The sequence below is a fragment of the Pongo pygmaeus genome, chromosome 3 (assembly GCF_028885625.2).
Source record: "Pongo pygmaeus isolate AG05252 chromosome 3, NHGRI_mPonPyg2-v2.0_pri, whole genome shotgun sequence".
In the NCBI taxonomy this organism is placed as follows: domain Eukaryota; kingdom Metazoa; phylum Chordata; class Mammalia; order Primates; family Hominidae; genus Pongo; species Pongo pygmaeus.
Window position 1 is genome coordinate 177,874,170 of NC_072376.2, and position 16,934 is coordinate 177,891,103.

Below are 16,934 nucleotides of genomic sequence, written 5' to 3' on the forward strand. Positions count from 1 at the left end.
TGTGATCTTCAGGCTTTTAAATTTTTATTTCTAACTTTATTGCATTGGCTAAAGCCTTCAGTATAAGTTGAATAGAAAAGACTGAAGTAAATATTGTTGCTTAGAGGCAAAGGATTCAATAGTTCACCTTTAAGTATGGTCTTAGCTCTAAGTTTTTCACACATGCCCTTTATCAAATGGAGGAAGATCATTCCCAACTTTCTGGGCATTTTTATCATGAAGAGTGTTAATTTTTTTCAAATGCCTTGTCAGTATTTATGGAAATGACAATATACGTAGTTTTTCTTTTTTTTTTTTTTTTTTGGGAGGGAGTCTCCCTCTGTCCCCCAGGCTAGAGTGCAGTGACGCGATCTCAGCTGACTGCAAGCTCCGCCTCTCGGGTTCACGCCATTCTCCTGCCTCAGCCTCCAGCGTAGCTGGGACTACAGGCGCCCGCCACCACGCCCGGCTAATTTATTTTTTTATTTTTTTATTTTTTTATTTTTTTAGTAGAGACTGGGTTTCGCCGTGTTAGCCAGGACGGTCTCTATCTCCTGACCTCGTGATCCGCCCACCTCGGCCTCCCAAAGTGCTAGGATTACAGGCGTGAGCCACCGCGCCCTGCCTCATATATGTAGTTTTTCTGCTTTATTCTGTTAATAGAGAACATTACAGTGATTGAATTCCAAATGTTAAGCCGACCCTGGGATAAACCCTGCTTACTCATTATAGTATCCTTTTATGTACATTGCTGGATTTCATTTGCTATCATCTTATTAGGATTTTTGTGTTTATGTACATAAGGATATTAGTCTGTAATTTACTTTTGTTATTGTTTTTGTAATGTCTGCCAGTTTGGGATATCAGAACTAATCCAGGCCTCATAAAATGATTAGGAATTATTTCCTCTGCCTCTATTTTCTGATTTTATGTAAATTTTTTTTTCCTTAAGTGTTTGATAGAATGCACTCATCTTGTGAGAGCTCCTCACAGTCTTTCCATGGAAGAGGAGACTGCTAATAATAATAGCTATCATTTTGTGAGATCCTACAATGTATCGGTTACTTTATTTGGTATGTTACGTATGTTAATTAATTTAATCCTCACAACAACCCTGAGAATAGATATTATTCTTATGTCAAAAATACAAAAACTGTATCTGTAAGTGCCAGGGGCTAGAGTCAGTTATGACTCGAACAGGTAAGCTTTTTCCATTCAACTAAACTCCCTATCAAATTTATTTTTATAGTGACCTAAAGATATCCCTATCAATGAGGTATCATTCCACCAGGCAAATCTGTATCCACTTCATTAGATCTTCATTCATTCATTCATTCACTGAATCATATTGGTAAATACTAATTGAGCTCTTCCTACTAGCCAGGTACTATTCCAAGCACTGTTCTAGGCTCAGCAAACAAAACACACAAAAATCCTTGCCCTCGTGAAGCTTAAATTCTATTATACTAAACAATAAATATAATAAATAAGTAAAGATTAGAAGGTAATAATTGCTTTGCAAAAATATAACAAAGCAGGCTAAGGAGACTGGGGGGAGTTCCAACTTTTAATATGATGGTAAGAGTAGACCACACTGAGAAAGTAACACGTCTGAGCAAAGGCTTGAAGGAGGTAAGAGGCGAAGCCATTCAGGTCTCCAGAGAAGCGCATTCCAGGTAAAGAGAATAGCCAGTACAAAGGCCGTCTGGTGGAAATATGCCTGGAGTGAAGGAGCAAAAGCCAGGAGGATAGTGCACCTAGAATGGAGCAAATGGTGGGGAGGAAAGTAGGAGAGAAAGTCAGAGACAAAGCAGGACCAGATAATTTAGGGTCTTCCAACAGAACATTTACAAGGATGCTGGCTTTTAATCTGAGTGAAATAGGAGCCATAATAGAGTGTTGACCAGATAGGCAATGTAGTATGCCTTACAATCTTAAAATGCTGTCTTAAGGGTAGAAAGAAAAGCAAAGGGAGAAGTTGAGAGATCAGTTAAGACCTTATTTCATTAAACCTTGTGAGTAGTAGTGCTTCAAACCAGGGTGGTTGCAATGGAAGTGGTGGGATTCTGAATGTATGTTGAAGATAAAGCCAATAGGGGCCAGGCCTTGTGACTCATGCTTGTAATCCCAGCACTTTGGGAGGCTGAGGCCGGTGGATCACTTGAGGTCAGGAGTTCAAGACCAGCCTGGCCAACATGGTGAAACCCCAACTCCACTAAAAAAATATATATAAACATGAGCCAGGTGTGGTGGTTGGCACCTGTAATCCTAGCTATTCAGGAGGCTGAGGTGGGAGGATCACTTGAACCTGGAAAGTGGAAGTTGCAGTGAGCTGAGATCATGCCACTATGCTCCAGCCTGGGCAACAGAGTGAGACTCCACCTCAAAAAAAAAAAAAAAAAAAAAAAAAAAAGCCAATAGGATTTCTTGATAGAAGAGGATATGAACTGTGAAAGAAAGATAGGAGTCAAGGATGACTTTGAGGATTTTATCCTGAACAACCAGAAACATGGAACTGCTGTCAAATGAAAAGGGAAATAAAGGAGGTGAGATAAAGAAGGAATTCTTTTTAAACACATTAAGTTTGAGAAATAGCATGTACAAGTCTAAGGATGCATGAGATCTTTGTCCAGAGAAATCTCTTAAGTTTCTTGAAGTTTAGAAATACTACATATTTTCTCAAAGCCAATTGCCCATCTATGATAAAGTTTTTATTGCCATTCTCAGCCAAAGAATTAAATGCCTTGGTTATTCTTCCCATTTTGAAACCAACCATATTTTCAAATATAGTAGTATTTGAGTGTGAATTTTTCATTTAAAAGAAAATCACAGGATTTACTAATAATTTATCTTTATGCCATAGCATAACTTTATCAGAGAAATAGTCTTTCTACTATGAAGAAGTAAATCAACAATTTAAGAGTTCTAGGAAACAGAACAATTTTCTTGAATTGATTTTTATTCTTTATATAATCATCTTAACTCTATTACTGAGTCATTCATCCTTATCTTAAAAAAATTCATAAATCACCTTTGAACCTTGGCAAGGTAGTTACAGTTTCTGCCCTTTGAAACCTAGCAAAATAGAAATTACAACACTGATTCACATTATAAAAGAGGCCACAGTCAATTCCTCATGCCTACTGTAGAGTCCGTAGTTGCAAAGAGTTGGGTCAGTTCTACTGTCCAGCAGCCCAGTGGCCCACCGTCATAGTTATACCTGGGTTGCGACAGGTAATCTCCACCCTATTCATAAGACTCAGTTTAATAAGGTCTCTGGCTGGGCACTGTGGCTCACGCCAGTAATCCCAGCACTTTGGGAGGCCAAAGAGGGTGTCTCACGAGGTCAGGAGTTCAAGACCAGCCTGGCCAAGATGGTGAAACCCCGTCTCTATTAAAAATACAAAACAAAACAAAAAAAAAATTAGCCAGGTGTGGTGGCTGGTGCCTGTAATCCCATCTACTCAGGAGGCTGAGGCAGAGAATTGCTTGAACCCAGGAGGCGGAGGTTGAAGTGAGCCGAGATCCCGCCACTGCACTCTAGCCTGGGCAACAGAGCGAGACTCCACCTCAAAAAAATAAATAAATAAATAAATAATCAGGTCTCTGATGCTTTGCGTCGGCTCCCACTTCCAGAGCTCCTGCTAGCTCAGCCAGTGTCGGCAGGAGGGAGGAGAAATGTGAGAGAGTCACCCCACCTCTCCACATGCCACCACCCCCAAGGCTCACACAGAGCTCACTCTGCAGGGTCTAGTGGTTGTGAAATGGGAAACTGCTTGCAACTTTAAATAGGAACTTTGGGGTGTGAAGCTTATGACTGAAAGGGGACTATAAATATATCTTCCTTTAAGTGGATAACAAGCATGGGTAAAAACAGAATAATCTCTGCAAAGTTTTAGGGATTCTAAAGACTAGAGATATACCTAACATCAATAGAAAGTCAAGGAATTGGGAATAAGGTATAATGTTCTAAGTAAAGCCTTCTTCTATTTTAACAAATATCTAATTCAACCAAGATGATTGAATAAATGTTTAATTCAATCAAATGATTGAAACTATTCAATATCTGGCCAGGTGTGGTGGCTCACACCTATAATCCCAGCACTTTGGGAAGCCGAGGCAGGCAGATTACTTGAGGTCAAGAGTTTGAGACCAGCCTGGGCAACAGGGCGAAACCCCATCTCTACTAAAAATACAAAAATATATATATTTTTTGAACCCAGGAAGCAGAGGTTGCGGTGAACCAAGATCGCACCACTGCACTCCAGCCTGGGCAACAGAGCAAGACTCTTTCTCAAAAAAAAAAGAAAGAAAGAAAAAGTATTCAGTATCTAATCAGAGCCCACAATGCTGCTATAAAACAATGTATAGAACATTTGATTATATTCAGTGCACACTTCATCTATCAGATTGAGAGCATCAGAGCTACACAGTTGTGGGTGAGTTTATGTGATTCCACTCTGCCTAGAAGAATGAAACGCTTTGAAGAACATGCAAAGGGGAAAACCTAAAGATACCTGAATTCATGCTCTCCTTGGGCAAAATGAAGCTCTAATGACTCCAAGTTAAAATGACTTTGGAGATCTAATATTTTTCAAGCACAAAGGAATTCTAATTGTTTTGCTTAGGGGATGAATATCTAGTTAAAGACAAAAGGCATAAAGAAAAAAATGAAAGTTATTATTCACAACATTATATATAGTGTATATACCCTTACAAAGGGAAAAGAACTTTAGTAAACCTATACCTTAGAGACTTGCAAATTTGGCAATGCTTCTTTCAACCTTATAAATGCCCATTGCCTCAATAATTCAATTCATTAAATGAGAATATCAAAATAAAAACATAAACCCTCCATGATTTTATTTCCTATTTCCTATTCTCTTTAGTTTCCAAAATTCTTCAACATGTTATATTATCTATAATCACAAAAATTAATAACTGGAATTTTTAAATCATCCTTTAGAAACTCAGAAAGTGTTATTAAATAAATTGAAAACTAAAGTGTACATCAGGAAGGGTGAGAATGTCTTTTAAAAGACATTTTACATCTCGGAATTTTTTAAAATGAACCAAATAGAAATTCAGGCTAAAATTAAAGAAAAAACTTTTTAAAGAATAAATCTGCAATAGTGAATTAAACTTCAGAATTTCTAGTGACACAGAAAGGGGGATGAATCTCAATGACTGTATGATTGAGCATTCACCAAATGCCAGACACTGTTCAAAGTTCTTTATTTCACATGTGATCCTCCCTAAAACTCTAAAAATCAGTCTCCTAAGCTTATAGGTTAAGCAAATGCAACAATCACAGTATATTTAGCCTGTTCTTATGGAAAAGATAACCTTGTTTCAGGCAATGTTTTTGCCAAAGATTTAAAAGAAGGCATAGAACACCTGCTTGCTAACATAGTGGGTGTGTGTATATATGAAAAAATCAAGTTGTACACCCTAACTGTATACAATTTTTGTTTGCCAATTATACCTCAATAAAATTGGGGGGAAAAAAACCTTGTGGTTGACATAAAGCCAAAGGAATCTTCAAACATTCTGTGAGATAAGAAAAATAACGGTAGATAGGAAGTGCTATATCTATCTATCTTTAGTTTCCAAAATTCTTCAACATATTATTTATGATCATATATTTATAATCACAAAAATTAATAACTGTAATTTTTAAATCATCCTTTAGAAACTCAGAAAGTGATATTAAATAAATTGAAAACTAACAGTTGTTGAATTTTCCCTAAGCTATTTGGGTCAAATAGATGTCTAGCCTGAATTCCTCTAGTGATGAGGAACTCACTATCACTGGAGGCATGGATTGCCCTACATTATATGTTTTTTTAAATGAGGCCTGACTGGCAACCAGACCATTGGCAGACCATTTAGTTAAAATGTGGTGGGTATGGCGGGGCGCAGTGGTTCACACCTGTAATCTCAGCACTTTGGGAGGCTGAGGTGGGCAGATCATGAGATCAAGAGATCAAGACCATCCTGGCCAACATGGTGAAATCCTGTCTCTACTAAAAATACAAAAATTAGCTGAGCGTGGTGGCGTGTGCCTGTAGTCCCAGCTACTCAGGAGGGTGAGGCAGGAGAATTGCTTGAACCCAGAAGGCGGAGGTTGCAGTGAGCCAAGATCGCGCCACTGCACTATAGCCTGGCAACAGAGTGAGACTCCATCTCAAAAAAAAAAGGAAAAAATATGGTGGGTGCTGTTGTTGCCTTATTGGAATCCAGTCAACCCAATTCAAAATATTGCCTTCAGCTTGGTTACTCCACTTTAGAGGGATTTGGAAGTAAAGGAGAGAAATCAAAAGGGACAAAGGACATAGAATTATGTCATATGAAGAATATTTGTCTAGACAAAGGAAAGAAAGCCCAGGCAACATGACAAATTCCTGGTCTTCAAATATTTGAGGACCCCTCTCATAAAAGAAGAACTTTTTGTTCTGTATTTAGGAATCACATGGTAATAGTTAAAAGGAACAGAATTTTAGCTCATATAGAGTTTTCTAAAGAGCAGGGTTAGCCAGAGATTAAACGGATTGCCTCCAATGATAGTGAATTCCTCAACACTAGAGTAATTCAGGCTGGGCATCTATTTCACCAAAACAGTTTAGGGAAAATTCAATCATTGTATGGTGTCTGGACAAGGTGATTTTTGATTTTCTTTCCAAACCTGAAACTTTATTTGGAGAAAAGTTCTCAAGGACAAGATGGCTTTTTGTTCAGAGTTTGACCAGAAGAAGACTTGAAGCATGGAGTTGCCCGAAGAAACAGAGGAAGGCAACATGATAGGGGATCCATCCAAAAAGAAAGATTGAGAAAATCAAAGAGACACGTAGCAGGTTGAAATGTCAAGTACTGACAGCAATGACAGGAGCTGGGACACATCATTTGTCATTCAGCAAGCGTGATTTGCCGAGTACTTGGTGTCAGGGAGTAAATAAGAAAAACAGTTTTCTGCCTGTATGAGCCTTCAAGGTGAATACATAATTCAGAAACCATATGCAGAGACTAATGAGTGTTGTTAGCATTTCACAGATGGACAGGATAATTCAAGGCTTTGTTTAGTAGACAGGATTTACACCATGACAGAACCACCCTCCTACAGATAAAACGGAAAAAAGTGCCACTGGTTTCAGATTGTTTAAATTAGATAAGCATTCAATACAGCAGGTGAGTCTTATTCAGAATTTTTAAAGAAGGAAGGGATACTTTGTCTCAGAAAAAAAAAAAAAAAGGCAGATAAATCCAGAAAGCAACAGAAGTGGCATGCACGTTTGTTAGTAGCCTTTAGACTTTTTCCACAAGGCCTTTGAAGGCAAGCGGGGAGTGGGCACTGCAGTATCTCACAGAATTTTTTTCAGCCCATAGTTTTCTAATGTAGCAGGCTGTAAGATTTCAAAACACTAAATTCCCACTGCCCAGAAAAGTGCATTTACTTCCTGTAAATAAGCTCTTTATTTTTACTCTGGCAGATTTTTCTTTAGATGAAGGCAGTCATTTTACCTAGTCCCTTTGGCCCTTGTTGCATGCACACAGCATCTACAATAGGAAGGAGACCCAATAAGAAGAGCATGTTCCATGCTGTCCCCGAGCAATCATAACAGCACTCAAGGGAGCCCCAAGAGAATGAATGGATGGTGCACAAAGAGAGCAGTGAGCTCGGTCAGCAACCATGAGACAGAAAAATAAAGCAACAAAGGAAAGGAAACACATCTCCCCCGTGAGGGCAATAACAGCAGCAAGAAAAACCATCAATCCCAACCACGCTGCCTATTTTATGGAAACCTTAAAGCCATTTTCAAAATATACTTCTTGTCCTCTGGGTGGGATTTTCTCAAGTAATAGAGTGATGCCGCTAAGATTTCCAAATACATCTTCAGTCCAGAGTTTCCATTCACAGCTGTGAAATTCAGATTTTTGCATCAACTTGCCTTTTCGGTGCTGCTTGCATCCACTCGTTTATGGTCACTCAATGAATACTTACGGGAAAATGTACTATATGTCATTTTTCTAAGCCCTATAGGTACGGAATAAACAAAGCAGCCTGCTTTCATAGAACTTTAATGGGGAAAGACAGACAAACAATAACAAAAAAATGCAGCCGGGCACGGTGGCTCACGTCTGTAATCCCAGCACTTTGGGAGGCTGAGGCAGGCGGATCACGAGGTCAGGAGATCAAGATCATCCTGGCCAACAAGGTGAAACCCTATCTCTACTAAAAATACAAAAAATTAGCCAGGCATGGTGGCATGCACCTGTAGTCCCAGTTACTCAGGAGGCTGAGGCAGGAGAATCACTTGAACCCGGGAAGCGGAGGTTGTAGTGAGCCAAGATCGTGCCACTGCACTCCAGCCTGGTGACAGAGCGAGACTTCATCTCAAAAAAAAAAAGAAAAAAAAATGCAATGGAGAATAGCAGTGATGAAAATAAAACTGCTGAGAACCTGGCTTAGATTAGAAGTCAAGAAATGCCTCTGTGGGGAGGTGGTGCTTGAACTGAAGAGAAGACGCAGAGAAAGTAGACAAATGAGAATGTAGAGGAGATTCTCAGGCAGGAGGAAGACAAGATGAGCTTAGCAGGGCAAGGAACACAAGCAAGGTCAGTGCAGGAGCATGCAAACTGTCACACATGCTACCATCAGACAGGATGCGGGGCAGGTGATGGGGGCAGGTTCTATTAGGGAAGAACTGCGAGTTTGAATTTTATTACAAGGGAAGCCATTGGCTAGTTAAGTAGAAGAGGAGTGGATCTGATTTACATTTATAAAGATCATTCCCTTCACGATGCTGAAGGATAATAGGAATACAGAATGGTAGGGTTGGGATAATCTAATGACCCATTTCCCTCCTTAAATCCAGAAGATAATGTCTGAATTTAATCTGTTTCCTAAATTATAAGAAATAATTATAATCTGTTTCCTAAATTATAATCTGTTTGCTAAATTATAAGAAATAATGACATATCAAGGTAACCATGCTTTAGTCACTAGTAAATGATTTAACTTAACTAAGCTTAGATAAGCTTAAATGTGATAGAATATATGATAAAAGGAGTTACATTAATTTTTATCATACAAAAATAATATGATTTACCTACTATCTGTTACTAGATAATAATTTCAGTTGGTCCTAACCCTTAGAGAAGCTGTGGGGAACAAGTGATACATTTTTGCACCAAGTAAGCTGAGATGGAGAAAATGTCTAGAGAACAGACTACAGATACACAACCCAGGAAGAAATGCAGGCTGTACAACCAACTGTTCTTCAGATGCTCCATCAAGGATATGCAAGAATGGGAACAGTGTAGGCACCAGAAGTATCATCTTTGCATTTAGAAAATAATTCTTGGCTGGTTCATTTATGCAGAAATCACTTCTTCTGGAATTTAGGGCATAATTGTGGAGAGCTCCTGGTCAAGGGCTCTGTGCCCTGAGCACTTGACAAGAAGGTAGACAGGTTCCAAGTTCCATAGTCATAGATGTTATCCCACTATGTCTTTTCCCCCAGCTTTCAATTACTACTGAAAATTCAAAGACCATTATTTTGTGTTTATTATGCCTAGAATGACAGCATCTAGGATACTGAGCTAGAAATAACGCATCACAGGGCCAGATGCGGTGGCTATGCCTGTAATCTCAGCACTTTGGGAGGCGAGGTGGATGATTGCTTGAACCCAGGAGTTTGAGACCAGCCTGGGCAACATAATGAGACCTTGTCTCTACAAAAAAAAAAAATCAAAAAATTAGCTGGGCATGGTAGTGCACGCCTGTAGCCCCAGCTATTCTGGAGGCTGAAATGGGAGGATTGCTTGAGCCAAAAAGGCTGAGGCTGTAGTGAACCGTCATCATGCCATTGCTCTCCAGCCTGGGCAACAGAGCAAGACTGTGTCTCAAAAAAAAAAGAAAGAAAGAAAGAAAGGAAAGAAAAGAGAAAGAAGCCAGAGAAAGAGAAAGAGACAGAGAGAGAGGAAAGAAAGAGCTACTCAGGGAGCTGAGGCAGAGAACTGCTTGAACCCGTGAGGCAGAGGTTGCAGTGAGCTGAGATCACACCACTGCACTCCAGCCTGGGTGACAGAGCAAGAGTCCGTCTCAAAAAAAAAAAAAAAAAGAGTGAGGATTCTGTAACCAGGTTGCCAGAGGAAGGGAGGGAGGGAGGGACTCACCACATATGAGCTATGTGTCCAGAAAACATTAACAGCTGCCTCCTCTCAAAGACAGCTGCCTCCTCTCAAAGACAGCTACCTTAAAATCTGTTGATATTCTAGGTGTAGGACAAAACTGGAGAATAGGAGAAACCATTTTGCATGAGCACAGGGTACCACATATGTATAATGAAACATCTTTAGAGAATGTGGGCAATTCATCCTTCTTTCTTTCTCCGACCTATAGCACTTAAAACCCACTAGATGGCACAATTTTTTCTGTTTTTATATTTATTTTTTCTTTAGGAAAGAGTCCTCACAGAAAACTGACAGTAAAAATAACCGTATTCTCTGTGCTGCTTTACCAGAGTTAATAGTCTTCATATTCTCTGAAGAAGCATAAGGTTGATCAATTCATTTTCCAAATATTGATGAATGGCCGAATACGTGAGAGTACATCTGCATCCCTAGTAACCACAAAGAAGTTTGAGGAATTAATACTCTCTACCACCGATTTCACACATGATTCTGGGGGCCTCTTTTTCCCAGTGATCTTTGTTTCTCCTCTTTCTCCCTGCACTTCATTTTAATGTTGGGGCACCCTCTGCACCCCATATAGCCAACAAGCTGCCAAGATCCTTCTGCCCTTCCATCAAATCGGCCTCTGAGTTTTATCCCTTCCTCTCTATCCTTCCTGCTAAAATCCTAACACAGAGCTAAAACTCACTCTGAGTTTTTTCCAATTACCATTCTCTTCCTTCATTCTCTCCTGTACATGGAGATGCCATTAATATTCTCAAAATACTGCTTCATCATGTCTCCGTACTACTAACGACCTTATATTCATCTTCTAATATCATTTGAAAAAAGACTAAGCTCTCATCTTGACGTTAAGTTCTTTCCATTATCCTTTACTTAACCCGCTGTATCTTCTATTACCTAACGTAAAAAGTCCTCTCCAATCAATCCACATAATGCTTTTGCAAAACGTGATCCTAACCATTACGGTGGGTTTGGGATTGGTTGGCTGGTTGGTTGGTTAGTTGGTTAGTCGAGTGTCAGTATAATATATTGATTAAGAGTGAGGATTCTGTAACCAGATTGCCAGAGTTGGCATTTCACCTCTGCCATATACTAGATGTATAACTTAAGGTAAGTTACATCTTAGTGCTTCAGTTCCTTCGTTTATGAAATGGAGACAATACTGGTACCTCACTTACAGAGTTATTATGAGGATTAAAGGAGGTAATAGCTCAAGCTTTTTCAAGTGCCTGGTCCCGTTTAAGTGCTCGTTGCATGTCAGCATACCTTATCTTTATTCCCAGAGTTGTGTCGAAAAACTCACAAAGGTATGTAAAGGTAAATTGACTCTGCCATTCAGATTTCTAGGCTCTCTTCCAATCTACACAGTGAAATTGTATGCCAAATTTCAAAACAACAAGAGCACAGTCCATTCTTGCCACTGCCAAATACATTGTTCCAGGTACACAGAAGTATTTTAACAAGCTTTAGTAAATCTCACACATGTTGAATTCTAAAATAAATCATTGCTGAGCAAGCTGTCTCTGGATTAGAGTATGCTGAGCCCATGTTTTATTCCTATTGTAGGTGAAGAAGTTTTCAGTAGCGGTTCATGGAGCTTCCCTACACCAACTTGGAAATGGCATTCATTTTATTGGCTTTTGTTATCTTTTCCTTATTTACCCTGGCTTCCATCTACACTACTCCGGATGACAGTAATGAAGGTAAAAGAAGACAAAAACAAAAAAGTTCTTTGTGGCTACTGTGTCTTTTTCCCTGCCTATCATCTTGCTGTGTGTTGGGATTTGGTTTGGTTTCTATCCTGTATGTGAGGATAACTTTGTTTTCGTTTTGTGGCATGTGTGTGTGTATGTGTGTTCATTCAACTATAAATAGAAAGGAAAAGGATTAGAATTTTTTAATGAGTTCTTGGTAAAGCCCAAACATTTAAAAAAAATATGTAGAAGTCTTTTAAAAACCCAGTACCACATTTTTTTCCTCATTGCCAGTAAAAACAATTGTTAATAAGAGAAATATATAATTTAAATGATTGTGCTTAGTAGTTCAGGGCCCACCACATTTCAGACAAAATTGATAACTGGGGAAATGATACATTTGGGAACCAAAAATTTATATTTATTTGTGTATATGTGTGTGTAAATATACGATTAGGAAATTATACATATTCGTAGAGAATAAGATAAAATCAAAAAGCAAATTGTATTTGTGCTTCCTAGCTTATCTCCAATCCCATCAATTCTTGACTATAAAATAAGTGCTGTCTATGAATTAAAGGACTATTCTATCCTATAGACATACAACACCATCGTAACTAGGAAACAAAAAGCCGCAGTAAGTAGACATTCCAGTTCATGCTGACTTGAAGATTGCGAAACATAATTGGAATCCATAAAATCTTTTTCCTGCTCACAATTGTTTCCACTGTGTTAGTTTAAAATGGGTTTGGCTGAAAGAAAGAGTAAAACCAAAATAGCACTTACTTTAACTACATAATAATGTATTTCCCTCACCAGGACAGGAAGCCCGGAGGTAGTGAGTTCAAGGCTGACGTGGCACTTAATAAAATCTTGGAACCCAGGTTACTTCTACCTTGGTTCTTTCCATCTTCGACATAAATTTTAAAGAATCCACTTGCTGGGCGTGGTGACTCACGCCTATAATCCCAGCACTTTGGGAGGCCGAGGCAGGCGGATCATGAGGTCAGGAGATCAAGACCATCCTGGCTAATACAGTGAAACCCCATCTCTACTAAAAATACAAAAAAAAAAAAAAATTAGCTGGGCTTGGTAGCACGCACCTGTAGCTCCAGCCACTCAGGAGGCTGAGGCAGGAGAATCACTTGAACACGGGAGGCGGAGGTTGCAGTAATTCGAGATTGTGCCACTGCACTCCAGCCTGGGTGACAGAGAAAGACTCTGTCTCAAAAAACAAAAATTAAAAATTAAAAAAGAATCCACTCAACCTGGAAAAATGGTTATCTCATTTTGGTGGCTTAAAAATTGATTAAAATGAAATTAATTAGCTGTAGTGGAAATTAGAATGAAGCAGGGCTGATTTTCCCAGTTTAGTACACTGTTTACTGACTATCTTGTTTGCCTGTAAGCATAAAAAACAACGGAAATTTTTATCAGGCGCTATATTAATTCATTCTTGCATTGCTATAAAGAAATACCTGAGACTGGGTAATTTATAAAGAAAAGAATTTTAATTTGTTTATAGTTCTGCAGGCTGTATAGAAAGCCTAGTGGCTTCTGCTTCTGTGAAAGCCTCAGAAAGCCTCCAATCATGGTGGAAGGGAAAGGGGTAGTGAGGCATCTCACATGGCCAAAGCAGGAGGAAGAGGGAGAAGGGGGAGGGGAGGTGCTACACACTTTTAAACAACCAGATGTCATGAGAACTCACTGCCATGACGATAGCACCAAGGGGCATGGTGTTAAATCATGAGAAACTGCCCCCACGATCCAATCACCTCTCACCAGGCCCCACCTTCAACACTGGGTATTACATTTCAACATGAGATTCAGGAGGGAGCACAGATCCAAACCGTGTCAGGAGCCTTCCATGAAAAGGGCAGAACGCGAAGCACTTTAGAGGCATTATTGTGTTTAATCTTAAAACAATCCCATGAGATGAGTAATAATAACCTCACTATTTCACAAGCAAGGACATTGAAGTTTTAAACTTTACCATAGATCACTCAGCTAATACGACAGAGAGCCAGAAGTTAATCTCCAGCTTATAGGACTCCAGAATCTGGAGTGTGCATAACCAGCACACTTTCTCTTCAGATAACCTTGAAAAAGACACTTGGATTTAAAAAAAAAAAAAAAAGCATATATACTTCTCTTTCTTTCTACAAAGGGCTTAAATTGGCTAAAAAGATATAGCAAGATACAACTTAATTTTTAATAAGTAGATAAGGACATCCAGGCAAAAGGAAAAATTAGGGTAGGAAAAAAATGGGTGAACTTGGTAGGGAGAAGGAGGCTGGCATACCATTTCAGCACAGAGTACAAATTTGTGGTTAGTCACTCCTGGATTCATGTCCTGGCTCTGCCATTGGGTAATTCTGCCTTTGGAAAAATCATACAAATTCTCAAAGCCTCTGTGTTAGTCTGTTCTCATGCTGCTAATAAGGACATACCCAAAACTAGGTAATTTATAAAGGAAAGAGATCTAATTGACTCACAGTTCAGCATGGCTGGGGAGGCCTCAGGAACCTCACAATCGTGGTGGAAGGGGAAGCAAATATGTCCTTCTTCATTTAGTGGCCAGAAGAAGAAGAATGAGCGAAATTGGGGGAAAGGCCCTTATAAAACCATCAGCTCTTGTGAGAACGCACTCACTATCAGGTGAAAAGCATGGAGGTAACTGCCCCCATGATTCTATTACCTCCACCTTGTCCCTGCCACAACACGTGGGGATTATGAGCACTGCAATTCAAGATGAGATTTGGGTGGGTGGGGACACAGCCAAACCTTATCAGCCTCCATTCCCTCATCCATGTATTGGGGATAATAATAGTACCTTCCCTGCAGAGTTGAAGTGAGAATTAAATAAAATAAAGCATATAAAATGCCAAAGGGTGACTGTTAGTGGAGTCGTCTTCTTGGGAGTCTTCGTGATTAGAAATTTAGATAGAGCAATAAGGGTCATCGTCTGGCTGGGCGCAGTGGCTCACGCCTGTAATCCCAGCACTTTGGGAGGCCAAGGCGGGCAGATCACCAGGTCAGGAGATCGAGACCATCCTGGCTAACACGGTGAAACCCCGTCTCTACTAAAAACACAAAAAATTAGCCGGGCGTGGTGGCGGGCCCCTGCAGTCCCAGCTACTCGGGAGGCTGAGGCAGGAGAATGGCATGAACCCAGTAGGCGGAGCGTGCCGTGAGCTGAGATCGTGCCACTGCACTTCAGCCTGGGCAACAGAGCGAGACTCTGTCTCAAAAAAAAAAAAAAAAGGGTCATCATCATGAAAAATATTTATTACAAAACCAAGACAACTTGTATTCACTTAATCCACACACTGGGTCAATGTCTTTGTTTTAAATATCTAGCAATACAATACATTCCACACAAATCAATTGCAAGGTGACATCACACATGTCACAAAAGATAAAAATCTGATGTAAGGGAAGGTAAAGTTAGGGCCACTGGAATCCCTCAGGCGAAGCCACTGACTAATGAGTGCTTAATAGAATTAGACCACCTATCCAATAAAGAAGAGGTGGGTACATAAGCACCCCAAAATAGTGTGAAGTGAATGCCAAAGAAGTGAAAGACATCTCAGGAAATTAATGATGCTTTGAATATTTTTTGCTAATGGTATCCTCTATAGAATTGTGCTATGAAAATCACAAGTAACAAGAAGAGTTTTGTATGGAGCTATGATGCAAATGTGTCAGAAAAGTGATGCTCCCCAACCCACCCAAATCAACATCTCATCCATTATTTGTCTAAAATTAACTTTGAGTTGCAATTACAAACTGCATTTTATTAAATGAGTAACATGATTTTATTTTCATTATTTTTAGTTTCAAGTTTCAATATAAAGTTTCATTCAAAGTTGTTTTTTGTTTTTGTTTTTGTTTTGCTATTTTATATTAAATTTTGCCCCGGCTCAAGTAAATTCACTTTAATTGATCCATTCCAGTACCATTTATTCTCTGATTAAAAAGAAATTACCGGCTGGGTGCAGTGGCTCACGCCTGTAATCCCAGCACTTTGGGAGGCCGAGGCGGGCGGATCACAAGGTCAAGATATCAAGACCATCCTGGCCAACATGGTGAAACCCCATCTCTATTAATGGTACAAAAATTAGCTGGGCATAGTGGCACACGCCTGTAATCCCAGCTACTCGGGAGGCTGAGGCAGGAGAATCGCTTGAACCCGGGAGGCAGAGGTTGCGTGAGCCGGGATTGTGCCACTGCACTCCAGCCTGGCGACAGAGCAAGACTCCATCTCAAAAAAAAAAAATTAAGAAATTACATGTTACAGAATGATATCCTCAACAGTGTTACGCAACATCAGTTATCATCCAAGGAACTAGCTGGAGGCATGCTCTTAAATCTACTTACTTGTAGGAAATGGGCCAGACATTTGGGTCTTTTCTTTCTTTAAAGCCAGCCCAGAGGAGAAAACTGACAACACTGAACTTTATCTGAGCTCTGTGCTTCTGGAAAGCAGGTATAGTCCAGAAATTCCACCAACCTTTTATTTTCTGAAATCTCCCCACTCTTATTTTCCAGGAAATGGCTTAAGGAAAAGAACTACCTTTCCCCTTATGACATAGATAAGACTCACTGTCCACTCTTTCTCCTGAATTCCCTAAGACCCACGAAGACTCCCTTGTTTACCTGAGCCTTGGACAAATATAGACCTTTCCTCTTTTGCCTGAAGCTGCAGACAAGAACAGACACAGACCTTTAAACTCCCTGTTCTTTGTCTCATGAATGATTTAGCTGAGATTTGAACTGTTTGTCCTTCTGAAACTAGCCAGATAGATAGAGCTAAACATTTGCATTACAGCTATTTGAGACTTCTCCTGATAGCAAAACAATCCCAACTATAAATCATCTTACCTATAACTTTTCTACTCCTCCCTATAAAATTCTAAAGTAAAACTACCCTGCCAAGCTTCTTTGATCTCTGGATTTGAGGTGCTTTCCCTATAGTAAAAGCTTGAATAAAATCAATCTGCTTACTTGTGCGCACACGTGTGTGTGTGTGTGTGTGTGTGTGTGTCTTTGACAAAACACAAT